A 26914-nucleotide genomic window follows, 5' to 3' on the forward strand; every position below is an offset into this window, starting at 1 on the left:
TGTTAAAAGTTAAATAAATAAATTAAAAAGAAAAAAAAAGAAACATAGATCCATGTTGCAAATTGGCAGCAGTTGGGTAGAAGGTAAAGAAAGATGCCTTACAGCTACAAGAATAATCCAGTGGGATTTCCACAAATGCAGTCACCAAGCTAGGCATATAGCAGATTTTACACTTACTTCAAGGCTTTAGTCACAGTAACATGTATGACTGTTACATTAAATGCTTATTAATCCAGTAATGAAAGCAGGATGATGGAACATAGGGTTAGAGAAAAATGTTTTTCTTTTAAATTTTAGAAGTAAAGAGGGGAATGCGTCAGTGTGAATCGGGTGTCATATCGACATCGATTACCCTTTTCCTCAGTATCTGGAAAGCCTGGTTGCTGTTTGAACACAGTTACTTCCTCTAATCAGAGAATGGATTCTTTGCTTACATTTGCTTACATCAATTTGTATGACAGATTTAAATTCATCTTGTTCCAATAATCCTGATAGAATTAAGATTTTTTAAAAATATACCCTCAATTATCTAAATAGTTACCTTTCTATTTTCCAGCCAACTAGAAGGATAACAGGGGCAGCTAGGTATTGCAGTGGATAGACCATTGGGCCTGGAGTCAGAAGGCTCACCTGTCCCTGAGTTCAAATCTGGCCTCAGATACTTACTACTTGTGTAATCCTGGCAAGGCACGTAACTTGGTTTGCCTCAGTTTCCTCATCTATAAAATGAGTTAGAGAAGAAAATGGCAAATAACTCCAGCATCTCTGCCAAGAAAAGCCCAAATGGAGATATGAAGAGTTGGACATGACTGAAAACAAACCGAACAACAGAGGGATAACAGGTTGTGGAATGTATTTGCTAGTTTCATTTTAATTTGTTCAGACTCTGGAACGTGTGTAGTAAATTGGTGTTCCAAATTACAGCAGAATTCAAAATTACCAGTATGGATTTATGAGGCTGTTTTAAGATTCTTCTGCAGGAAGCCAAATGAAGGCACATTTTCTTTATATGAAAACAGGTGTGGAAGAGAGGAAAAAGTGCTGGATTTGGTGTCAGAAATCTCTACTTGATCACTACAGTATAGTCACTTATATAGTCATTAACCAATCAAGCCTCAGAACCATTGGTTCAAATCCCACCTCTGATGCTGTGGGACCCTGAGGAAGGCAACTCTCTAATTTTCAGTAATGATTCTAACCTACATTGGTAAAGGGAGTTTCCTCAATCTTGAGTTCTCAATACCAATGAAATCAGAGGACTACTACCCATCTCTTCAAACTCACATCTTTAAAAAGAGAGTTTGAGACATGTTTCTAATTTGAACCTGAGCAGTAAAAAATTTGTTCAATTTAGCAAGCATTTACTAAATATAAAACCTAGGCTAGGTACTGGTCTATCCTCAAGATGAAACATATCATTGTTGTCATTGAATTATATCTGACTCTTTATGACCTCATTTGAGATTTCCTTAGCAAAAATATTAATGTGGTTTACCATTTCCTTCTCTGGATCATTTTATAGCTGAGGATACTGAAGCAAACAGGGTTAAGTGACTTTCCCAGGGTCACACAGCTGGTAAGTATCTGAGACCAGATTTGAATTCAGGAAGATGAGTCTTCTTGACTTCAGGCCCAGCACTCTATGTCTAAAAACAACCATAATATAAAATGTACCATGATATATGAGAGGGAAAAGCATTTAGCAAGTGCCTTCTTTGCTTTACAAATTTTATCTCATTTGATGCTCACAACAACCATGCAAGGTAGGTGCTATTATTATCCCTATTTTACAGTTGAGGAAGCTGGGGCAGATAGAATTTAAGTGATTTGCCCGGAGTCACAAAGTTAGTGAACATCTCAGGCTGGATTTGAACTCAGGTTTTCCCTAATTCAAGTCCAAGTGTTCTTATCCACTGTGCTGCCTAATTGCCTCTAATGTGGAATTTTAAAATGTGTCATCATATTTAGTGTTTTTAAAGGAAATAAAAATAAATATATGTGTGTATACATATATATATACATATATATATATATATATACATTAAGCCATATGTCATTCGTCTTTGTATTTGTTTTCTTTTCCCTATGTTCTACAGGTGTTTTGAACACTGGATCATAGGAAATGGAAAAGACCATAGATTTCGCACCAAGAAGGATCTTAAAAATCACCTACATTTTAATCTCTCCTCATTTTGCAGATGAGGAACCTGAGGTTCAGAGATTGTTTCCTAGGGCCACACAGTTGTTTTTTGGAGTTCAACAACTGAAAGAGGAAAAGATTTTTTGTAAGACTGCTTAACTCTTCTTTGATATGAGCAGCTCTTAACTTGATTGAACATAACCCTGGCTATTAAGCTCATTAGAATTGGTAGGAGGAAGCACAAAATGGGGAAAAATGCAAATCATATTCTCTCATTTCACCACCTACTTCCAGGAAAGAACTAGAAAGTATCAAGACCCAGAAAAAAGTATGAAAGCGATATATTAGTCACTTTGGAAACTCTACAAAAATGGTAGTTTAGACTAACAAATCACAGACTCCTTATCTTGTAGGCCCTCTTTGGAAGCTCCTGCAATCCTAGGGCATTTAGTCCCAAGTACTTCTGGATCCTTGGCTAACATACCCCAAACACTAGTGAAACTTCATAAAGGCATTAGGGTTAATGTTACCCATAAAGAACTTCTTAGTTGCTGTTCAGATTTTGGTTAAATTGACTAAATTTTATCTCTATGCTTATTTTAATCTTAGGAAGTAACATAGAACAAATCATCCTCACACCTAAGAGATAGTCTCCATAAGTTGCTGTGACTCTCCTCAATTTATCATCTCTTTTCCAACCTTCTGGTTATGAACCTATGCAAATATAGTTAGTCTGAAATTCCTATGACAGATACATTGGTCCACAGATAAAATCTTGTCAGTTTCCAGCTTGTGATCTGATGGCATAGTGCCTTCTGGAGCCACCATGTCATGAGGAAGTTTCTGTGAAATATTTATCAAACCAGAGCTAGTTTCCAGTAAATGAATGCCAAAACCCAAAAATGTATTAGCCATCATGAAATCAGAGGCAAACCTTGTCTATACCATATTAGCTTTGTAAAGTTTGGTAAGTGCTGACTGAATGCATTTTCATTAGTTCATTGATTCATTCAACAATAAATTGAACTGGAGAATCACAACATCCATGTGATTATGCTCAAAGTCTCACAAAGAAGCCAAGCATACTTATAGGCTTTAAATATGGTAAAAGCATTCTAGGCTAATCAAACATGGGTTTATTGATCTAATCTGCTGTTTTCATTGTGCTTCCCACTCACCCCCTTAACTTAAGACAACTATTGTTATGTCTAATTGAAATATCATGTCTAACTAGATATAGAATCACAAAATCTTTGGAAAGAACCTTAGAGATCATCTATTCTAACCCCTTATATCTTTTATAATATCCTTGGATCGGTAATCACCCAATTTCTACTCGAATATTCCAGTGTCTGAGAATTTCACAAAGCAGTACCTTCCATTTATATTGCTAAAATGTTCTTTCTGACATTAAACTGAGAGACTGCCTTTCTATAACCCTTTGGGGCTAATACTAAACACCCCCACCCCTAACACAGAAAATACATCCAGTGATTGTTTAGAAGGTTGTGAATACATGATACAATAGGACATCTGTTCCTGAAATAAAATGCTGACACATTTTGGATGATAAAAGTTCCATTTTACAAAGGATTAGATGATCAAATATTCTTTACTGTTAACTCACAGATTATTCAAATAAATATGAGCCACATGCATGACCATATAAGATCAGATTTTTGAATAAGAGTGGTTAAGACAACTAGATATTTGAAACTTAAAAAAAAATAACGCAAGATATAGCAGTCAACTTAGGGAAAGAAAAGCTGCATCGTGCACACTGTCATTCATGCTCATTATATCCTCTTTAAAATATCACGAAAAGCCAGCTGTCAGCTGAGGTACTTTCTAAAAGAATTTGAAGAATTCTGGAATCTTTTTATATCAAAGCAGGCTTGTGTCGGGCCTGCCCTTTCAAAGTATATTTGAATGGCTTAGATAGCAACACATCTCCAACTTGGTAAACAGTATTTAAAACGAGGCCAAATATCAATTAAACCTCAAGTTCTGCCATTATTTCCAAATAAAAGAACACATAACTCAAAATACACATGGACTAATGAGCCCAAATTAATTTAGTAACAAGATTTATGGCACGATTTTACAAGCTTGATAGCGAAGTTGATGAAATTCATGTTATTGTGACACCTTAAAGGTAAGATCCTTGACGCTCTGAAGGGAGCACTGCTCATAATCAAAGAAGGGTCATTTTCTGTCCTCTAGGATTATAGATCAAGTCAAGTCACCCAGTATTTATTAAGTGCATACTATGTGCCATGAACTGTACTAATAAAATGTTAGAGGTAAATGAGACTTTAAATATTACCTAGTATGCAGGTGAAATTACCTAGAAATCTTCACATTTAAAAATAAGAAATATGAAGTTAAAAAAGCTTAAGAGACAAGAAAAAATTAGGAATGGAACTCAGGTCTTCTGACTCTCAGAACAATATTCTTTCCACTATAAAGAGGACTTCCAAGTCATATGACCAACAAGATGAAACACTAGACATTTTCTCTGATCTTCATGACCTTTCAAACTTCTCCAAAATGAGTTATGCATCAGAAATAAAGCAATTCCAACTGTCTTCATGGCCTAGGGCATGAAGTACCCAAATAAAAATTCAATGAATTAACAACAGAGAAGGCTAATTCTTAGCACCTAAAAAACTCACTCATAATTCTCTCCCCAATACTCACCACTTTCCTGAGAGTAGAGCTATACAACTATGTGCTTGCATCACAACTTGATGGTATTCCTTTGCCTCCTCCCCCACAATATTGTAGAGATCCAAATGGCAGAAATTTGCAAAAGAAAAAGTGTGATAGCAAGGAGTGAGATAGTAGTGGCAAGAGGCAGCACTCTGCCACAAAGCTTGGCCAGAGATCTGGGGAACAGATACACATGGATGAGGAACTGTATAATACCCTCTTATCTTGAGAAGGGCTAGCATCCACTTAGGGCCTGTTCTGTTCCCCTAGAAATCATTGAGGTAGATATTTAACCTTGTGAGCCATGAATTTCCCAGAACGAGAGGAGGCTGAGACACTTTGAGGTCCAGCCTGCAGAGGAAAAAAAGATGAGAAGGAGTCAGAAAATGAGTAATAGGGGAAATTAAGGAAAAAAAACTAAAATTACCAAAGTCCTCAAGAGTAAGAAAACTCAACTAAAGACCCTTAGCATAAGCAGCCAGCTAGGAAAATATTAGTAACAGAAGGAAAAATGACTTCTAGATCAGGGAAAGAGTTCAAACATCTATGAGTAAATATTGTAAGACAAAAGACAATAAATCATCTCATAAAGCACAGGACCCTATGAATTTTATAGAAAGCAGGGAATCATAGCAAGATAATCATGGATGTCTTAAAAGAGAAATGAGAATAGTGAGAGCAGAATTTATGACCTGTAGAATAGAAACAAATTGCAAAATTAAAAAAAAATTGAATCCACAGTAGCAAATCTTACCAAAGACACAAATGAGAAGATAACTGTTTGGGAATGCAAATAAATAGAAGTGAATGGCAATCCGAAAGAAGAGACACAAAAAGCAGTAACATTAAAGAAAAGAATAACTTCCACTCAAAAAAATATATATTGATCTTGAAGACAAGATCCAAAGAAACATCAAGTGAATGAAGTCATTACTAACTTACTTTATGGCAGGCACTGTGCTAACTACTGGATTACAGATCTCTCAGAACAGGACAGATTGAAAAGAAAACAACAGAGGACCTCAGCTTCTAGGATAAGAACTCACTGTTCCACAAAAATTGCTTTGAAAATTGAATAACAATATGGCTGAAACTAGGCATAGACCAATGTCTAACACTGTACACAAGAATAAAGCATGGGTAATAAAAAAAAAAATGGGTACACGATCTAGGTATAAAGAGTGATATTATAAACAAATAAGTGGAGAAAGGAATAGTGTATTTATCAGATTTGTAGAGAAGGGAAGAATTTTTGACTAAACAAGACACAGAAAACATTACAAAATGCAAAATGGATAATTTTGATTACATTAAATTGAAAAGTTTCTACACAAACAAACTCAATGCAACCAAGATTAGAAGGGAAGCAGAAAACTGGTAAAGAATTTTTGCAACTAGGGTCTGTGATAAAGGTCTCATTTCTAAAATATATAGAGAACTGAGTCAAATGTACAGAAATACAAGTCATTACCCAATTGATAAATGGTCAAAGGATATGAACAGGTAGTTTTCAGAGGAAGAAATCAAAGCTATCTATAGTCATATGAAAAAATGCTCTAAATCACTATTGATAAGACAGATGCAAATCAAAACAACTCTGAGATACCCCATCACACCTACCTGACTAATATGACAAAACAGGATGATGATAAATGTTGGAGAAGATGTGGGAGAGTTGGAACACTAATTCATTGCTGGTGGAGCTGTGAGCTAATCCAGCCATTCTGGAGAGCAATTTGGAACTATGCCCAAAGGGCTACAAAAATATGCATACCCTTTGATCCAGCAATACCGCTTTTAGGACTGTATCCCCAAGAGATCATAAAAATGGGAAAAGGTCCCACATGTACAAAAATATTTATAGCAGCATTCTTTGTGGTGGCCAAAAACTGGAAATCAAGGGGATGCCCATCAATTGGGGAATGGCTGAATAAATTGTGGTATATGAATGTAATGGAATACTATTGTGCTGTAAGAAATGATGAATAGAAAGACTTCAGAGAGGCCTAGAAAGACTTATATGTACTGATACTGAGAGAAAGGAGCAGAACCAGGAGAACTTTATACACAGCAACAACCACAGTATGGGAGGATTTTTCCTGGTAGACTTAGAACTTCATTGCAATGCAGGGACTTAAAAAATTTCCAATGGTCTCTTAAGGCTAAATGCCTTCCACATCCAGAGAAAGAACTATGGAATTCAATCACAGAATGTAGCAGATCATCTTCTTTTATATTATGTTTTGGTTTGTTTTATGATTTCTCTCATTCATTTTAATTCTTCTATGCAACATGACTAAGGAGAAAATATATTTAATAGGAATGTAGGTGTAGAACTTATATAAAATTGTATGCCATCTAGGGGAGGGAAGGGAGAGGGAGAGGGGAAGGAGGGGGAGGGAAGGGGAAAAATCTAAGTTATATGGAAGTGATTGTAGAACACTGAAAACAAATACAATAATAATAACTTAAAAAATAAAGAAAAAAAATAAAGCAACAGAATCTCACAATGCTTGAAATAATATAAGAAAATTCCAGAACGTCTGAAAACAGAAGACAAATGCCAATCAAAGAATCCATAGATCACCTCCAGGGGAAAAAAAATCATCAACAATAAAAAACTATGCTGAAAATTCAAAGACACATATTGGGTTTATTACCACTGACAAACAACAAATTTTGTAAATGACTAAGAGAAAGACCTTCCAATATAAAGGAAAGAAAATTTGAATAACACAAGATTATTCTGCAGAAGAGAATGAAATAACATATTCCAGACATTATCATACACACACTGAACAATGGAGCTCAAGATGAATTCCAAGGTGACCTACACTACAAATCTGAGCTTAATCATAAATGAAAACATACGTCTTCTTTGATGACATTGTCACAACCTCATCGTTTCATTATCAGTACTATGCATATGAATACTACGTCATCTCTCTCCTGAGGTCCAGTTCTGTATCACTAGCTGTCTGCTAGACATTCTATTCACATCTCAAATTCAACACTGGCAAAAAGAGAAGTTTCTCCATAATACTCTATTTTTATTGCTAGTACCACCAATCCTTCTAGTAATTCTGATTCTTAATCTTGGAATTATTGCCATCTCTTCTTTCTCCCTTAGGTCCCATGCTTAATCATTTACCAAGTCATTTTGATTCCACATCATCTTCTAAATTTGTTCCTTCCACTCCACCCAGCCTAGTTCCAGATGTGGCTATATATGTATGTGTGTCTTCATACACGCACATACACACACACATGCACACACATATATATACACAAACATACATATATACAAACAAAAATATACATATACGTACAAACACTATCTATTGATTTATCACCTCTGATATGGATTATTGAAATGACTACCTGTTGGCTTCTTTGCTTCCAATCTCTCATCTCTCCAGTTCATCTTCTATTCAGCTTCCATTTTTATTTTCCAAGAACAATGTTCTGACAATGTCATCCTCCAACTTTAGTGCATCCCTATTGAGTATAGAATGAAATACAAACTCCTTATCTTAGCATTCACCTACCTTAACCATGTTATTTAATAATATATGCCCATTGTACCCTCTATGCCCCAGTTAAACTATCTTGCTAGCTGTCCCCATACATGACCACCCATCTTCTGCCTTTGTGCCTTTGCATAAGTCATCCCTGTGTTTGGATTGTACTCTCTTTTCACCTTTGCTTCTTGATATCCTTAGCTCCATGCAAGGCTCAGGTCAAATCATAAAACTTACTTGATGCCTTTCTTGATCCCTCCCAGTTTTTTGTATTGCCATGTGCACACACATACATATATTTATAAATATACACATATATGGTTAACTAAGTTGTTTACAATTAGTATATTCCTTCCTCTTCTTCCTTGTTGTTAAGTGATTTGTTAGTCACATCTGGCTTCCATGACCCCATTTGAGATTTTCTTGTCAGAGATACTATAATGGTTTATCATTTCCTTCTCCAGCCCATTTTACAGATGAGGAAACTGAGGCAAACAGGGTTAAGTAACTTGCCCAGGATCACACAGCTAATAATTGTCTGAGGCTAGATTTCAACTATGAAATGAGTCTTCCTGACTCTAGACCCAGCACTCTATCCCCTGCACCTCTTCCTAAGAGAAGGTAAACTGTGAGAGTAAGCACTGTACCTTTTTTGTGTGTCTATCTGCAGTGCCTAGCTCAGGCCTTTTGTGTGTAGAGGTATTTAATAATTGTTTGTTGAATTGAATACAGATTCTTCTGGGAGGCCAAGAGTGGCAACAAAGTAGGCCCCTTCCATATGCTGGATAAAGTGAACTTAATCTAGTTTCACAGAAAAAGAGTCTTTGATGGAAAAGGCATAGCATGAGTAACCAAATACCATTTTTATCATGCTAAGGGAAATCATAATTCATTCTTTAAATGGCTGGAATCTGGCTTTGGCTCCAAGGCTAACATCTTGCTTATAAAGCATAGCATCCTTTGCATCACCGCAAGATGGGGGAATCAGAAATCCAACACCACCACAAAACAAATGAAAAAAATGAATCATCACATTTTATTATTGTCTTCATCAGAAAATATGGGTTCCATTTAACAGCAGAGAAATACCAAGCCTTGATGTCAGCAGCGAAAGAGTAGCAGCTGCTTAGCAACAGGCAGTTTGAAATACCCTGACTTTTTTCTCCTCCAAGTTTTTCTTCTTTTTTCCTCCAAGTTAACTCAAGGTGTTTCCTAAACAATTTTTTTCATTATGCCTCTAGAAAGAAGATACATCAGTAGTGGAGATAAGACCATCCCAAGGGTCATATGAGAGAAGAACAAATAACAATGAATGCCCCTTCCCATTTTGAGTCAGTCTAAAAAAAAAAGTCAGTCAACAAGCAATTATAAGCATTTACTACATACCAGACAATATGCTAAATGGCGGAGATACAAATAAAGGCAAAATTCCAGTCCTTGCTCTCAAGAAGTTTACATTTTAATAAAAAAGAACATTAAATAATTAAGCACATGCAAGTATTTTACAGAGAAGGTGAAAGTACTTTTAGAGCAGAAGTCATTAGCAGCTAAGAGACTAGGAAACGTAAACTACAGAATATTGTATTTGAGGTGAATCTTAAAGGATATCAAATCACTTTATCACAAAGGAGTCTTGAATAGTAAACATTCCTGAATGATACGTGTTAAGTAGAGGGAAAACCTTCAAAACTTTTGTTCCAGTGGTGCAGGCTTTTTACAAATTTTTCATTTTTAATAGTAGTAGAAAAATAGTAATAATAATGATTAAGATAACAATTGACATATCTATATCTATATGTCAGTTTATGGTTTGCAAAATACTTTAAATAGAGTATGTCATTTGATCCTTATAACAGCCCTTACAGGTAAATATTATAGGTATTATCATTTTCCTTCTTATGGATAAGAAAAGTAAAGCTCTGAGGGGCTGAAAGACTTGACCAGCATCAAACATCTAGGAACTAGTAGACACAGCGTTTGAACCTGAAGCTCTACTGGCTCTGCCCGTTTTTCTACTGCATCATGTTATTATCACTATTACATTTTGATTGCATAGATATGTATGCATATGCATGTCTATTCACACCAATCACTTATGTGTACGTATATTTATATATAGTATTTATATATTTACATACAAATATATGGCTATTTATAACTATATTTACATACCAGTGTATCATTTATACATATAAACACGTACATATAGTATTTGTATATTTATATATAAATATTTGTATATAAATATGTTTATATGCATGTATATAATTTATACATATACACATATATTTATATATCGTGTTTATATATTTACATATAAATGTATGTTCATGTATAAATATATTTACATACCTACATATTGTTCACACATACATATATATTTATATCAATCTCATTTCATCTTCAGAGCAATTCTCCAAAATCTGAAGTCTTGGCAACAAATTGGGAAATTTAAGCCCAGGGAGCCTTGTCCAAAGTCATAAGGGAATGGCTCTGTCATTAAGTACAATGATCTTTCTCCCATACTACACTGCTCCTGAATCTTTATTAGCACCAGCTGTTAAAGTTCATGCTTTCTCTGTCTCCAGGGATCCTCCTTCCACTCTCCAAACCACATCCCTAATTTACTGAGACTTTAAAGGGGAAAAGTGCTATTGGTAGATTACTCATAAGAACCCAACATGGACGTGAGGCAAATTATTATTACACTACGGCCATTTGGAGAGTACACATGTGATAGACAAAACCAAAATAAAGTCTTATAGGTATTTAGAAATGTAAAAGCATTAGAAAAACAGTCTTGTTCACACCATTCTTTTTGCCTGAAGAATCTTCCCCTTCCTCCAACCATTTTCTTCTCCCACTGAATGTTATCCATCCTCAATATCCTGTCAAAAATTTTCCTCCTCCATGAAATCTTCCCTGATTTCCATAGTCAGAACTGATATTTTCTTACTCAAGCTTTAGCTATGTACTTGCACACATGGTGATAAGTATACAAACTTCTACTACAAAACTGGAAATATGTATAATATCACCCCTGATTTGAATATATAATCAATAATGGCATGAGTATGCCTTACTAACCTACCAATGCTTGGAACATTTTTGGTGGGGATGGGGGTTGATTTCAAGGTCATGAGGAACTTCTGATTCAGAGTACTTAACATTACATAAAAACTTGCTGTCCTTCATCCATCATATTCCATTTCCCACCTCCATGTCTTTTCACAGGTTCTACTCTATGCCTGGAATGCCCTCCTCCCTCATTTATGCCTCTTAGAATCACTAGTCTCCTTCAAAGATTAGCTCAAGGGAATCAGAGCCAAGATGGTAGAGAAAAAGCAGAAAGTTGACTGAACTCCCCATGGTTTGTCTGAAAACAACTTTAAATTAAGCCTCAAAATGAATTCTGAAGTTACAGAACTCACAAAAGAGCAGAGTGAAACAATTTTCCAGCCCAAGACAACTTAGGACTGTAGGAAAAGTCTGTTTCACTTGGGTAAAAGGAGAGCACAGCCCAGCACAGATAGTGTCTGGGCAAGTCAGTGGGAGGCTGCTAACCCCACCATAGATCAGCAACTGAGGACCTCTCTTAGCAGACCAGTCACGCAGTGGGCCAGATGTGAAGCCTCCAACTCCAGCTCAGGAGGTAAACTGCCAGCCAGGGAATTCAAGGAGCAGAAAGCCAGTGACTGGGTCCTTGGGCCCACCACAAGAAGCTTGGGACAGTGACCCCTATACCCAAGAAGTAGAGCTCAACTTTAAAAGTCACAAAATAGGCTGGAAAATGAGCAAAAAACAAAAAACTTGACAGGGAATATCAAAATCCAAACTTAGCAAAGGACAACAAATGTCAAAGCACCCACATGCAAAGCCTCAAAGAGAAAAATGAATTGGTCTCAAACTCCTAAAGTCCTCCTGGGTGAGCTGCTTAAAAGGATTTTAAAAATCAAATAAAAGAGGTGGAAGAAAAATGGGAAAATAAATGAGAGTGATGGAAGAGAATCATAAAAAATTCAACAGTTTGGAAAAAAAGCTTAAGATTAGCTCATGACACCTCCTGTATGAGGCCTTTCCTCATCTCCCCAGCTGCTAGTCAGCACCCCCTTTTCCTCTCAAATTACCTTAGTCCTAATTATATTTAAACATATTATTCCTCCAATACAATGTCCTTGAGACCAAGGACTATTTAATTTTTTACTTTGTGATGAACACAGAAAGTACTTAATAAATGCTTTTTGATCAAACAATGCCCTACAAGTCAAAATCTGCAAGTCATCTTTACCTTATAGTCTCATCGAGTTGTTTAGGGGCATTGAGAGGTAACCATGGTCATACATGGCTAGCTTGAATCAGAAGCAATACTTGGACCTAAGTCTTAAAAGTGCCGTGCCATATTGCTTTTGTGTTGAATATCATAGTGTCTGCCTCTTGAATTTCATTAAGTGAACTAAGGAGAATAAACTGATCTCCTTCCTTGAGAAGGTCAATATCTCACTGGGCTAAACAAAGGCCTTGGTTATCCTTATTTAGGTTTGGTAGAAGTTAGCACAAAATATGAGAAAATGGCACACCACACATCTGCACACAAGAGGAAAACAGCGTCTAATGAAAATCAATGAAACTGATGCTCTCCGCCAGTTTAAGGGTATAGAAATTATGAGCCACTTTTTTCCAATGCCATCTTTGGAGGCCCTTGTGATTGATTGGGGCACCTAGACCTGGGGGCTTCTCAATTCTTGGCAAATATACCCTCCAACACCAATAAGAAAAACTCAACAAAGATATGACACCATTTTCTTTGTAAATATATTTTATTAGTATATTAATTAGCACTAAACTTCCCCATCTATACCAGGTTCTTTAGGAAATGGACATCTGTGATTATTCTATGAAAATTCTAGTTAGGTGTATTTTCATCCTGAGTACTAAATAAATATTTTAAAACTTCAAAAAGAAAATGTGACTGTTTGCAGCACAGGTTTCACTTTCACTCCTTAATAGACAGTCTTTATAAGCTTTCTGTGATCTCCCAAAAAATTAAGCACCCTCTATCCAAACTTCTCATCAGCCTTTCTGAAATTCCTCAGTTTGGGTTCCAGTTAAGGGCAAACACAACATCTCTGGACCCATCCATTCTCATGTCTAACCTTTACTTTGCCAACATAGGCTTCACCTCCATGTTAAGATGAAATATCAAAGTAGAATATTAGGAAAAGGCAGATATATAGCTATTTTCAAGGAGAACTTTCTAAAATGTGTAGTTTATTGGGTCTATTTCAACAAAATATCTTTGCTGAATTCAAAAGATCCTTGGTGCATAAGACTCTTGAAATAATTCTCAGTGAGAAACTCGTAGACAAAAAAAAGCAGAGTTTAGTTCTGGTATAGAATATGGATTCTTCATCAACCTTCTCAACAGGGCCTCAAAACACAAGGCTTGAATCAATCATTCTAGATCCACATATCCTTGAGAAGAGTATGGATATAGTTAGTGATCCAATGCCCTCCTAGTGGAAGGGAGGAAAGGTCAATAAAAGAGACCTTGAGAGAAAAAATTGAGTAATCACCCAGTGATTTGTCTAGATATTCCTTTGCTCACAAGTCTATTTAGAATATCACATGGACTTACTGAGAATCTTTTTGTTGTATAGAGATGTTATGCTGCTTGTAAAGAGAAGGGTCCAGAGACTTCTTTCTCAGGACCACTTGGGTTTTCACATGTCCAAACTGCATTTAGTTTTAACCTATATAGAATTCAAATTGCCCTACACCAGGGGTGGAGAACCTACCCTAGGCCCTGAAGTGTGGCCCTTAGACTGAATGTAATCTTAACTGAACAAATCCTTTCATTAAGCAGATTTGTTCTGTAGAGTTTGGATTCAGTGAAAGGGTGGCATTTGAGGACCTAGAGGGCCATATATTGTCTCAAGGCTGCAGGTTCCCCACTTTTGCCCTATACTTTGATGCTCCCTAGTTCCCCCCTTTCAAATCACCAAAATAGTTTTGGAAGAATAGTTTTGAAGGCTCTCCTTCTTATTGAGTGGAACAAGAGGCTAAATCCCTTTCTTGCCTTCATAACTAGGAGGTAGTGTCAAAGTTGGTCTTCCATTCTGTCACTGGTCTGGGAAGGGCCAGATCTCTTCCCAGAATCTCTTTGGTAAATCAAGGAGAATAATGGTTGCTGCACAACAGTCAGCTTCCATTTTCAAAGCCTTCTTCATCACTTGTGCTCTTCAGTGCTAAACAAGGTAATTAGGCCTTTAACTCTTCTTCCCAATTTAGTTGGCACATTTACAGGTATAATCAATTGTTATTATTTGTCAGAGTCCTGACAGGTTGCTTGGGACCACTATGAAAACAAAAACTACAGCTGCTGTAGGGGCTTATCATGAAAGTGATTATGAACTAATTATGATGTACTGGCAACAGGTGTCTCATGTTTTATTCCTGTACCTTGCAAATCAAATCACTGAGGAAAATATTTGGGTTTACTATAAGCAAGAGAGTCTTCAAAACAGAGTTAAAAAAACAAACAAACCACCAACCTCAGTAGCTCCCATATCATGGAACAATAAAAGGAACTGTGGGCAAGGGGCTGAATAAGAAGTCAAACTCAGTAGCAGTTTTCAGCCCTGAATTGCTTTAGAAAATCATTGGCTTTGTGTGTGCATGTGTAGTCAAAAGAGCTCACTCTTTTTCAAGCTTATCAGTTCACAGAGCTATGCTGACTTTTGTAAAACGGGAAAACTATTCAAATGTAAGGTATTTAGGTAGTTGTATTGTGTATAATCTTGAACAGTCAGAAAGAACAAATCAATAAAGGAACAAAAGAGAGAATAAAGGAATAAAAGGACAAAAGAAAGAGAGGAATGAATGAAATAAAGAAGGAATGAGGGAAGAATAGAAGGAAGGTGAGAAGGAAGGAAGGAATCAGCAAATCTTCAGATTTTCAAGTCACTGTCTCTGTAAACTTGGCTGACATTCTTTATGCAAAGAATTAGAAGATTTTGCTATTTGACACAAACACCTTCTGATAGCAACCTTTCAGTCCATTCCTGGATCTTCTAATATGATTACATGTTAGCTTATGACTATAACCTTATAATGAGGAGGTTCTTCTCTTTGCCAAGGTTAACCCCTCTATATATGTTCTTGATCTCATCTTGCCAGCTTTCTCCAGCAGACTGCCCCATCAATCAACTCTTCCCTCTCATCTTCAACCTCTCCCTATCTACTTCTTCCCTTACAGCTGCCTTCAAACATGGCCAGGTCTACCCATACTTAAACAATCTTCAGTAGACAATACACCCCCTCAAGCTGTTATCCCATATTTCTTCCCTTTCTCAGACCAAGTCCCAGAAAAAAACAAAACTGTCTGCAGGTAGCCTTCATTTCATCTCAGTCACTCCTGAAAAAAAAATCTTATTATTCAACCAAAACTGCTCTCTCCAAAGGTATTGAGGATCTCTTAATCACCAATAGTTGATGGTCTCTTCTCTGTCATCATTCTTGACCTCTGTGCTGCATTTGACCTTTCTTCCTGGATCCTTTCTCCCTTCTAGGTTTTCACAACCTATTTTACTCTTTCCTGGATTATCTTTTGCCTATCTGACTATTCATTCTTCCTTAGGCTCTCTTCTCGTCTCTCTCTGCATGCTTACTTAGTGACCTCATCGACATTCATGGTATTAATAGTCACCTCTAGATGGAGGACTCACAATTCACAGATATCTATTCAAAGTATTTCCTGAGCATCAATCCTAAATTACCAACTGCCTTTTGGACATTTCAAATGGGATATTCCAGACACACCACAACCTCCCATGTTCAAAAAGAACTCATTACCTTTCTGCAACAGCCATTTAGCAAATCACTTAAATTCATAACCTCAGACTTATCCTCAACTCTTCACATTCTCTCCTGGCCCCTTCCAACTGATTGCCAAATCTTGCTTTTTCTACCCTGACATTCCTTGTATTCAACTCCTCTCTACTCCTATAGCTACCACCTTAATTCAAGCCCTTTTCTTTTTCCTGGACTGCCGCAATAACCATCTAATTGATTTCTCTGCCTCAAGTCTTTCTCTACTGCACTCTATCTTCCACACTGGTACTAAAGATAGTTTCCTTAAGTGACCGTGTCACTTTCCTACTCCATAAACTCCAATAGCTCCCTATTGCCTGTAGGAAAATAAATTTTTTGAGATTTTAAAGCCATTCTGAACTTGGTTCCAGTATTGCAACTTTATTGTATGTTCTTTCCCTGCTCCAACTCTGTGGCCCAGTTGAATTGCCCTTCATTTTGTCCCATGTCCTGTCTCCATGCCTGATTGTGCCAGCCCCTCAGAAATGTTTTTGCTCTTTATGTCCTCCCTCAGAAAATCCCTCTCTTTCTTCAGGATGAAAGGCAAACACCACCTTTTCTATGAGGTATTTCCTTGTCCTCTCACTTAGTATTGCCCTCTGTTCTTTTCTTTTATTTATTTTGTATTTATTACATACAGATTTAGTTTGTATTTACCAATAAATGTTTTTTCTCCTATTAGAGTAGAAGATCCTTGAGCTCATGGAATATTTCCATTTTTTGGTTTTATTTTGATAATAATAGCTAACATTTATATAGTGCTTACTATGTGTCAGGTATTATGCAAAGCACTTTACAATGATTATCTCATTGATAATCAACAACCCTGGGAGGTATGAGCTATAATTATCTCCATTTTGTAGATGAGGAAACTGAGGAAAACTAAGGTTAAATAACTTGCCCAGGGTCACACAGTTAGTAAATGTCTAAGGCCAGATTTGAACTCATACTTTCCTAACTCCAAAACCAAAGCTCTATTCACTGTGCCATGTAATGTAGGTGATTAACAAATTCTTTTTGCTTGAGGCCTCTGAAGCATTGCCATGGAGTCAGTATACTAAACTTTTCACATAATTCTAATGACTTTTGCTAGAGTTTCTTGTGGCCAGAAAAGGAAGAGTTCTACAGGTTTCTCATTTTGTATAGCGACTGGTAAAACCAGGGCAGCTAGATGGTTTAATGGATAAAATGCTGGGCCTGGAGTCAGGAAGACCTGAGTTCAAATGTGACCTCAGACACTTACTAACTGAGTGACCCTGGGCAATCACTTAACATCTGTTTGCCTTAATCTGCTGGAGAGGGAAATGGCAAACCACTTCAAGAATCTTGTTAAGAAAACCCCATGACCAGTATTGGCATAAGATGATCCCTGGGTTCACAGAGTCAGATACAACCGAACGAACATAACTGTTCTTTCTGTCTGGTCAGTGATCATACCAGACCTTGCCTACCTCTCACTCTTCCAAGCCAGTTGCCCAAATTGCGATTTCTTTTTCCTACCCTATCCCTCTCCTTTTCATCCTAATATTTAGTGATCATAAATTTAAAGATGAGAGAAACATTAGCAGCTATTGAATTCAACAAGATGTGGAAACTGAGGCTCAGAGAGATTAAGTGGTTTGCCCAGGATCTCATTAGCTAGCAAGTTTTGGAGTCAGAGAGACCTAGCTGGAATTCTGACTCAAAGTCTGTCTCCACTGTCTCACTGTATCTTGCTGCTTCTTGGCTCAAAGGTGGCCACATGACCTCATTTTAAGTAAACCCAACAGAAACAAGAAGAGATACTGATTTAAAATCTAATTGCACTCTCTTTGAAGGAACAGCTGTTTCTATAGCTTTGCAATTGTGGAAAATTGCATTCTCACTGTATGGAACTCATTTAAAATTGATTTACATATTTGCACTAAATTAGAAATCCCCCTGCTTCTCATAGCTACTGACCGTGGTTAAATCATTTAACCTCTAAGATGCTAAGTTACAGCTGGATTCTAGCCTGCCTCCAAGAAGTGAGTTCATCCACACGAGTGGAGACAAGACTGAGGCATTCACATTATAGGATAGAAATCACTTGTAAATTAGCTAACCACTGACCTCCTAAATCCATCTTTGCCCCTACTAACCGTGTATTCAGCATTCTCTGTGACTTGATATTCCTGAACTTGCCTTTTAATGATTAGAAGGGAAAAATTAGTACTAAATCTCCTCCTTCCCATGAAGACATAACAGATTTTCCTTCTCCCTTGTGAAATGCCAATCATCTTTTAATTATACTTTGCTCCAGCATTAACTACTGGAGTAAGCCAATCCAAAAAGACAGAGCCCTGGGCTAGCAACCTTTTATTTCAACTGGCATCAATCAGTTAACTGTTCTGCTGTTTGCTGTACTCCAAGCAAGAAAGGAAAGAAAAGGTAATATTTCCTGATCTCCTTCAGGCAGAGCTTTTTGAAGCTTCATTACTGCAAACTCTTTCTCAACGTTGATAATCCCCCTTTTTTTTTTCAAAGATAGAACAAAAGAATGAGCAATATACTAACTCAGAAACTGGAAATTAAATTAATCCAAAGATTAGTAGACCAAACCTTTTTTCTACATCTAGAACATCTCTCATATCTAACCTTTTCTCTCTACTAAAGCAGCTAAGTTACCTCCTGGGTCTCATCACCTCTAGTCTAAATTATTCCAATAGCTTCCTAATTGAGCTTCCTGCCTCAAGTCTCTCTCCAATTTATTTTTCCCACAGCTGCCAAAGTGGCATTCCTCATTACTCCCCATCTCATTAAACTTCAGCAGCTCCCTACTGTCTCTAGATTAAAATGCTACTTTCCCCAGAGAGTGTGAATCACACCATGTGGCAGGGAAAGGAATGTATAATATGGCTACTGTAATGTATAAAAGGTTCTAGAGACATAATTTCTGGGTAATTAATCATTTTATTCATTGTAACTAGCATGTAATTAATAAAAGGATGGTCATTCAGTCTTTTCTCATGAGCCAAAGACAGATTATGGTGGCTTCTTGACTCTTATATGCCCTTGGAGGAGTGGTTGTTCACAAGTAGCAATCAACTCTGATTGGCTAACAGTTAATAAGAAGAATAAATATTATAATGAGAGGTGGATCTATTCTAAAGAGAGCTTGGGACCAGTGACTTTGATCATATCACTTTTACTCTCAGATCACCTCCGGGCAATCTAGACAAAAGATCTACCCCCTACCCAATCCTGAGTAGAATACAATGGGCTTCCTAATTTGAATGGGGTCTAAACAAGATTAAGGAGAAAGTTAGCTCAATCTCACTATCAGTAATGTCCTTCTGATGCTAATTTGACCTAGAGAGGAAGGGGAAAAAATCTTTGAATCTCCCCAATAATTTGTTATTTAATAATCATTTCTTTCTCTCACTGCAAAGCTAAGGATGGGGCTAGACTGGAAAGGATTTTTAAAAGCTCAATAAGCCTTCTGTCTGTTCTTCATCGATCATACTCCATCTCCTATTTCCCATTTCCATGCTTTTTCATTGCTTGTCCATCCTTCACAGAATACTCTCCCTCTTCATCTCCACCTCTCTTCATTCAAGATTCAGTTCTAGCACTACCTTCTACATGAAGCCATTTCTGATACCTCCAACTATTTTGTATTTAACTATCTTGAATTTATTTGCTTTATACTTATATGTCTCCTCCATGTCTCCCCTATCAGATCATAAGCTACTTGCAAGTAGGGGTTATTTTATTCTTGGTATTTGTATCCCCATAGCCTACCTAGCAATGACCTGGCATATAGTAGGTGCTTAATAAATGTTTGTTAATTAACACTAACTAAGTTAGACTATAAGAAAACAGTAGGAGCTAGTTAGTGGTTTCGGTTTGTCCTAAGATGTTTAAGGATATTCTTTAAGGATTATGTACTCATAAACCTAGAATTAAAAGAGATCTTTAAAATCATTTAGTCTAATTCTCCCACTTGACAGATGGGGTAACTGAGATACAGAGAAGCTCAGAGACTTGCCCAACATTATACAAAATGAAAATAATCAGAAGTAGGATTCTTCCTGTCCTTTCCACTGTACCACAACTCTGCTTCTATTTTCACCCAAAGCTTCCAGTGTATACTATAGGCATCTTAAATTCAACATGTCTAAAATATAACTCATTTTCCTTCCTCACAGGCTCTCCACTCTTCCTAACTTTCTCATTACTATTTTTTAAAATGTTTATTTCAATTTCAAATTCTCTCCCATCTTCTATTCCTCTCCCACACAACAAGAAGGAAAGAAATGTGATACCCATTATACATATGAAGTCACGCAAGACATACTTCCACAATAACCACATTGCCCAAAAAAGAAAAAGGAAAAGGAAAAACATGCTTCAATCTGCATTCAGAGTTCATCAGTTCTCTCTCTCTCTGGAAGTTATTGGCATTTTTCCTCATGAGACCTTTAGAACTATCATCTTTCCCATTACTATTGAGGCGATCACCATCCTCCATAGTCACCTAGACTCAGAACCTAGATGTTTTCCTTGACTCTTAACTCTCACTCATCCAACGTGTCCAATCTATTGTCGTCTTCTCATTTTTTTATTTTCGCAACATCTCTTTAATATATCCACTGCTGTCTCTCCACACAGCTATTACCCTACAGGATCTTATCACCTCATCACTGTACTATTTTAATCATCATCAGAAGATTGTCTCCTTACCTCAAGTCTCTCCCTAGGTCAATCCATTCTCTACTCGGCAGCCAAGTAAAGCTCCTCAAACATGTCTGACCATGTCACCTCTTACTCATTAAATTCTACTAGCATCTTATCGCCTCCAGGATAAATTATAAAATATTCAGCTTGACATTTAAAGGCCTTCACAACCTTGACTCTTCCTACCTTACCTTTTACTCTCCTCTGAATATTCTATGATCCAACTACAGAGGCCTGCGTGTTCCTCAAAGGGCACAATTAATTTCTTGACTCCGTGCCTTTTCATAGGCTGTTCCCCATGCTTTGCAAGGCTCTTCTTTATCTAGTTTCCCTGGCCTCCTTCAAGACACAATTCAAATCTTACCTTTTGTAATAGACCTTGCTCCTCTATGTTACTCCAAAATTACCTACCAGTGTTTATCTCTTACATATATATATAGTTATTTTCATGCTTTTTCCTCCATTAGAATGTGGACTCCTTGAGGGCACAGACTGTATTTTTTTTGCCTCTTTGTATCCCTAGAACTTAGTGTAGTGACTGGAATATATTACTTAAACAACGTTTGTTAAATGACTCACTGGTCCCATTCAAATTCTGTACTGCCTTTAGGATTTTTTTTTTCATAAATGAACTTCATAATAAGCCTTTGAGAATGAAATGAGCCCAATTTATGAATGGGTCTGTACTGAGAAGAAGTCAGCATAGCTACTGGGGATGACAAAGAGGAAGACAATGAGATATTGCAATAGTTTAAGCAAGCCAACTAAAGAAGGATAACTACAGTAAACCACAGGGAACTTGTTGGACAAAACCCCACAATTATAGAAGAACAAAATTATCAATTTGGATATGTAGAATGTGTGGCAAGAAGGGTATGGTCAACCTGACAGGGTTAAAGGATGAGGTTTTTGCAGTTGAACCACCAGGTCTCAAATCCCAGCTTGGCTACTTGCTTCCAGTGTGACCTTGGGCAAGTCCCTTAAATTCTCTGGTCTCAACTTCCTTATCTATACAATGGACTAGTTGAGAACTCTTCTATATTGTGACCCTAAGATCCTTGATGAGGATAGAATATATCGTTGGGTTGGGATGAGTGCTCATTGACCCACTAACTCCTGATTAAGGATGAATAATGGAGTCTTATCATTGGGCTAGGGGAACAATTTGATTAACTACTCTACAAAGCATGATCTCTTGATCCTTAAAAATCTCAGGGACTTCCTACTAGCACCACCTGTACAAAGTCTTAATTTCAGTGTCTCACATGAAACATGAAGGCGATCCTGAGTTCTCAAAGGCTACACAAGTAGAATACAAGTTTTGGCAGTCTCTACCACACTTCAAAGACTTCAAGAATGGCCTTGATGGGGTACAGGCCCAAGCTGAGACCTTTGCTCCTTACCCCCAAAAATTTCAGTCTCATTTGGTCATAGGCCCTGGAAAACCCCACCTTGAACTTGCCTCAAATCTTCTTACTTGATCTGGCTTATCATGCCCAAATCTGTTACCCTTAACCTAGCCTAGCCCTTCATTGTCTGTTACCTCCCATCAAAATCCCATTTTCTTGGTTTCTGGTGTCTGACCTCTAGTTACCTCAGCTATTGGCCACTCCCATCAAGACCCTCCCTAAATCCCTCCTCTAGTCACCCCAAACTACTTGGTCAACCCTAGATCCCTGCCACAATCTTTCTGTATATAAAACCCTTCCTGTTTCCATGAAGGTGCTCAGATTCCTTAGGAGTCTAGCCAATGGTGAGATTTCTTAAGAGTCTGGCCAATATGGTGGATCCTTAATAAATTTTATTTTTCTTTGGCTGAAAGAAGGTTTGAGTCAAATTCATTTGGGCAGGACCCAGTGTGTTGGTATTTCAGGGTCCCTATCACCTTTAACCTCAACAGCCCCAGTAATAGACTGTTTTCTGATTACCAACTCAGATACTCATGGAGAGGCATATTTCAAAGTAGGTAGCCACATAGAGGTGAAATTTGGTTGGATGTGATAATCCACAAACAAAAAAATTCTTAGATGGTCTTGAGTCATGTTCTTAGTCAGTCAACAAGCATTGATTAAGAGGGGGCGGAGCCAAGATGGCGGAGTAGAAAGATGCACATATGCTACCTCCGAACCCACTGCCCATAAAATATCTGTAAAAAAAGAACCACCGGTGAATTCTGGAGCAGCAGAAGCCACAGAACAATGGAGCAGAGGAGATTTCTGCTCCAGAGACCCTGAAAACCTCTTGCAAAAGGTCCCTCATGCCCTGGACCCGGAGCAGAGCCCAACCCTGCCTCGGCAGCATGGAAAGCAGCAGATCCGAGCAGGCTTCAGGGACAGAATCTCCAGCGGCCACGCGGGTCCCCCACCCACAGGTGACAAGGGTTGGTGAGAGGGTCTCTTTGGCGGGTCGAGAGGGGTGTGGGGTGCCCCCATAACTCAGGCCCCCTTGGGAGGCAGCAGCAGATGTGGGAGCAGACAAGGGCTCCCCAAGCAGGCAGGAGCTCGGATCCATTGTTGAAGGTCTCTGCATAAACCCCCTAAGGGACCTGAGCCCCGTGAGGTGGCCCTGCCCCCACCTGAGCACCTGAACTTGATCTCACGCTGAATAGCAGCCCTGCCCCCGCCCAAAGCCCAGAGGCTGGGAACCAGTATTTGAATCTCAGACCCCAAGTGCTGGCTGGGCGGATCTGGAGGTGAGATGGGGGTGGAGAGGACACTCAGAAGTCAAGTCACTGGCTGGGAAAATGCCTAGAAAAGGGGGAAAAAATAAGACTATAGAAAATTACTTTCTTGGTGAACAGGCATTTCCTCCCTTCCTTTCTGATGAGGAAGAACAATGCTTGCCATCAGGGAAAGACACAGAAGTCAAGGCTTCTGTATCCCAGCCCACCCAATGGGCTCAGGCCATGAAAGAGCTCAAAAAAGATTTTGAAAATCAAGTTAGAGAGGTGGAGGAAAAACTGGGAAGAGAAATGAGAGAGATGCAAGAAAAGCATGAAAAACAAGTAAACACCCTGCTAAAGGAGACCCCAAAAAATGCTGAAGAAAATAACACCTTGAAAAATAGGCTAATTCAATTGGCAAAAGAGGTTCAAAAAGCCAATGAGGAGAAGAATGCTTTCAATAGCAGAATTAGCCAAATGGAAAAGGAGATTCAAAAGCTCACTGAAGAAAATAGTTCTTTCAAAATTAGAGTGGAACAGATGGAGGCTAATGACTTTATGAGAAACCAAGAAATCACAAAACAAAACCAAAAGAATGACAAAATGGAAGATAATGTGAAATATCTCATTGGATAAACAACTGACCTGGAGAACAGATCCAGGAGAGACAATTTAAAAATTATGGGACTACCTGAAAGCCATGATCAAAAAAAGAGCCTAGACATCATCTTTCATGAAATTATCAAGGAAAACCACCCTGAGATTCTAGAACCAGAGGGCAAAATAAGTATTCAAGGAATCTACAGATCACCACCTGAAAGAGATCCAAAAAGGGAAACTCCTAGGAACACTGTGGCCAAATTCCAGAGTTCCCTGGTCAAGGAGAAAATATTGCAAGCACCTAGAAAGAAACAAATCAAGTATTGTGGAAATACAATCAGGATAACACAAGATCTAGCTGCTTCTACATTAAGGGATCGAAGGGCATGGAATAGGATATTCCAGAAGTCAAAGGAACTAGGACTAAAACCAAGAATCACCTACCCAGCAAAACTGAGTATAATACTTCAGGGGAAATAATGGTCTTTCAGTGAAATAGAGGACTTTCAAGCATTCTTGATGAAAAGCCCAGAGCTGAAAAGAAAATTTGACTTTCAAACACAAGAATGAAGAGAAGCATGAAAAAGTAAATAGCAAAGAGAAGTCATAAGGGACTTTACTAAAGTTGAACTGTTTACATTCCTACATGGAAAGACAATATTTGTAACTCTTGAAACTATTCAGTATTTGGGTACTGGGTTGGATTACACACACACACACACACACACACACACACACACACACACACACACACATAGAGACAGAGTGCACAGAGTGAACTGAAGAGGATGGGATCATATCTTAAAAAAATGAAATCAAGCAGTGAGAGAGAAATATATTGGGAGGAGAAAGGGAGAAATGGAATGGGGCAAATTATCTCTCATAAAAGAGGCAAGCAAAAAACTTATTAGTGGAGGGATAAAGAGGGGAGGTGAGAGAAAAACATGAAGTTTACTCTCATCACATTCCAGTAAAGGAAGGAATAAAATGCACACTCATTTTGGTATGAAAACCTATCTTACAATACAGGAAAGTGGGGGATAAGGGGATAAGCAGGGTAGGGGGGATGATGGAAGGGAGGGCATGGGGAGGAGGAAGCAATTTGAGGTCAACACTCATGGGGAGGGACAGGATCAAAAGAGAATAGAAGTAATGGGGGACAGGATAGGATGGAGGGAAATATAGTTAGTCTTATACAACACAACTATTATGGAAGTCATTTGCAAAACTACACAGATTTGGCCAATATTGAATTGCTTGCCTTTCAAAGTGAAGGGGTGAGGAGGGAGGGAGGAAGAGAAGTTGGAACTCAAAGTTTTAGGAACAACTGTTGAGTACTGTTCCTGCCACTAGGAAATAAGAAATACAGGTAAAGGGGTATCGGATGGAGACAAGGGCAGAGAGGGATGATAAAAGAGAAGGCAGATTGGCAGACAGGGGCAATTAGAATGCTTGGTGTTTTGGGGGTGGGGTTGAGGGGGCATAAGGGGAGAAAATTTGGAACCCAAAATTTTGTGAAAATGAATGTTAAAAGTTAAATAAAAAAAAAACAAGCATTGATTAAGCAACTACTATGTGCCAGGCACTGCTCTGACCACTTGAGTTTATAAAGTAAGGCAAAAGACAGTCTCTGACCTGGGGGAGCTCAAGATCTAATGGGGGTGACAACCTGCAAACCATTATGTATAAACAAGATATATAAAAGGTCAGTTGGAGATGATCCACAGAGGAAGGACACCAAAATTAAAGGGGAAAATAATTTTTTAAATTAATACATAAAATGAAGTAGGTCTGACAAAGGCATCTTGCAGAAGGTGAGAATTTAGTTGGGATTTGGAGGAAGCCAGGAAATCAGGAGGTAGAGATGAGGAGGGAGAGTATTCTAGGCATGGGGAATAGCTTGTGAAAAAGCAAAGTTGGGAGATGGAGTTTCTTTGAGAAATAGGAAGTCACTGTCACTAAATTGCAGAATATGAACAAAGAATAAATATAAGAAGACTGGAAAGGTAAGAGAGGGTCAGGTTGTGAAAGGCTTTGAATGCCAAACAGAGGTTTTTATATTTGTTCCTGGAAGTTATAGGGAGCCACTGGAACTGAACAGTGTGGTGACATGTTCAGATCAGCACTTTAGGAAGATCAGTTTGACAGATGAGTGGAGAAAGAATTGTGCTAGAGAGACCAGGCAGCAGACTATTATAATAGGTCCAGGCATGCACCAGAGTGGTTTCAGTATCAGAGGAGAGAAGAGGATGTATGCTAGAGATGTTATGAAGATAAAATTGACACAATTGGAAAGGGGTAGGGCAGTGAGAGAGAATTAGAAGTTGAGGATGACACCTAAGTTGCATCACTGGATGACAGGGATAATGGTGGTGCTCTCTACCACAACAGGAAAGAAAAGAAGAGAAGAGGGATTGGGGGATGAGGGGAGGGAGATAATGAGTTCAGTTTTGGACATGCCAAGTTTAATATGTCTATGGCAGCACTTCTTAAACTTTGCATTTTGATCCTATGGGGGGGGTCACGTAACTGAATGTGGGGGTCACTAAAAATTTGCCAAAAGAAAAAGGTTTCTGAACATCCAACAACCAAAAATTAATTCAAAATTAAACATAATCAATCCTAAGTGTTTCTGGCAGCACTTGCCCATGTTACATTGAACAACTTCACTGCAGCCTTGGATCTAAACACACAACATACACACTTTGTACT

The 26914-nt window shown here is 38.0% G+C and overlaps 1 protein-coding gene across 12 annotated transcripts in view; it reads right to left on the reverse strand.

Moving 5' to 3' along the window:
- The window catches only part of HHLA2 (HHLA2 member of B7 family), a 241522-nt gene that overhangs the window by 66575 nt on the left and 148033 nt on the right, over positions 1-26914 (reverse strand). Inside the window, exon 2 of one of the 12 annotated variants that reach the window (XM_072614067.1) lies at positions 8234-8350. The exons of the other annotated variants lie outside the window; for them this stretch is intronic. The gene's annotated coding sequence lies outside the window, so the exon portion shown is untranslated. The remainder of the gene's footprint in view (positions 1-8233; positions 8351-26914) is intronic. 12 annotated transcript variants of the gene reach the window in all.

The sequence above is a fragment of the Notamacropus eugenii genome, chromosome 5 (assembly GCF_028372415.1).
Source record: "Notamacropus eugenii isolate mMacEug1 chromosome 5, mMacEug1.pri_v2, whole genome shotgun sequence".
NCBI classification, from domain to species: Eukaryota; Metazoa; Chordata; class Mammalia; order Diprotodontia; family Macropodidae; genus Notamacropus; species Notamacropus eugenii.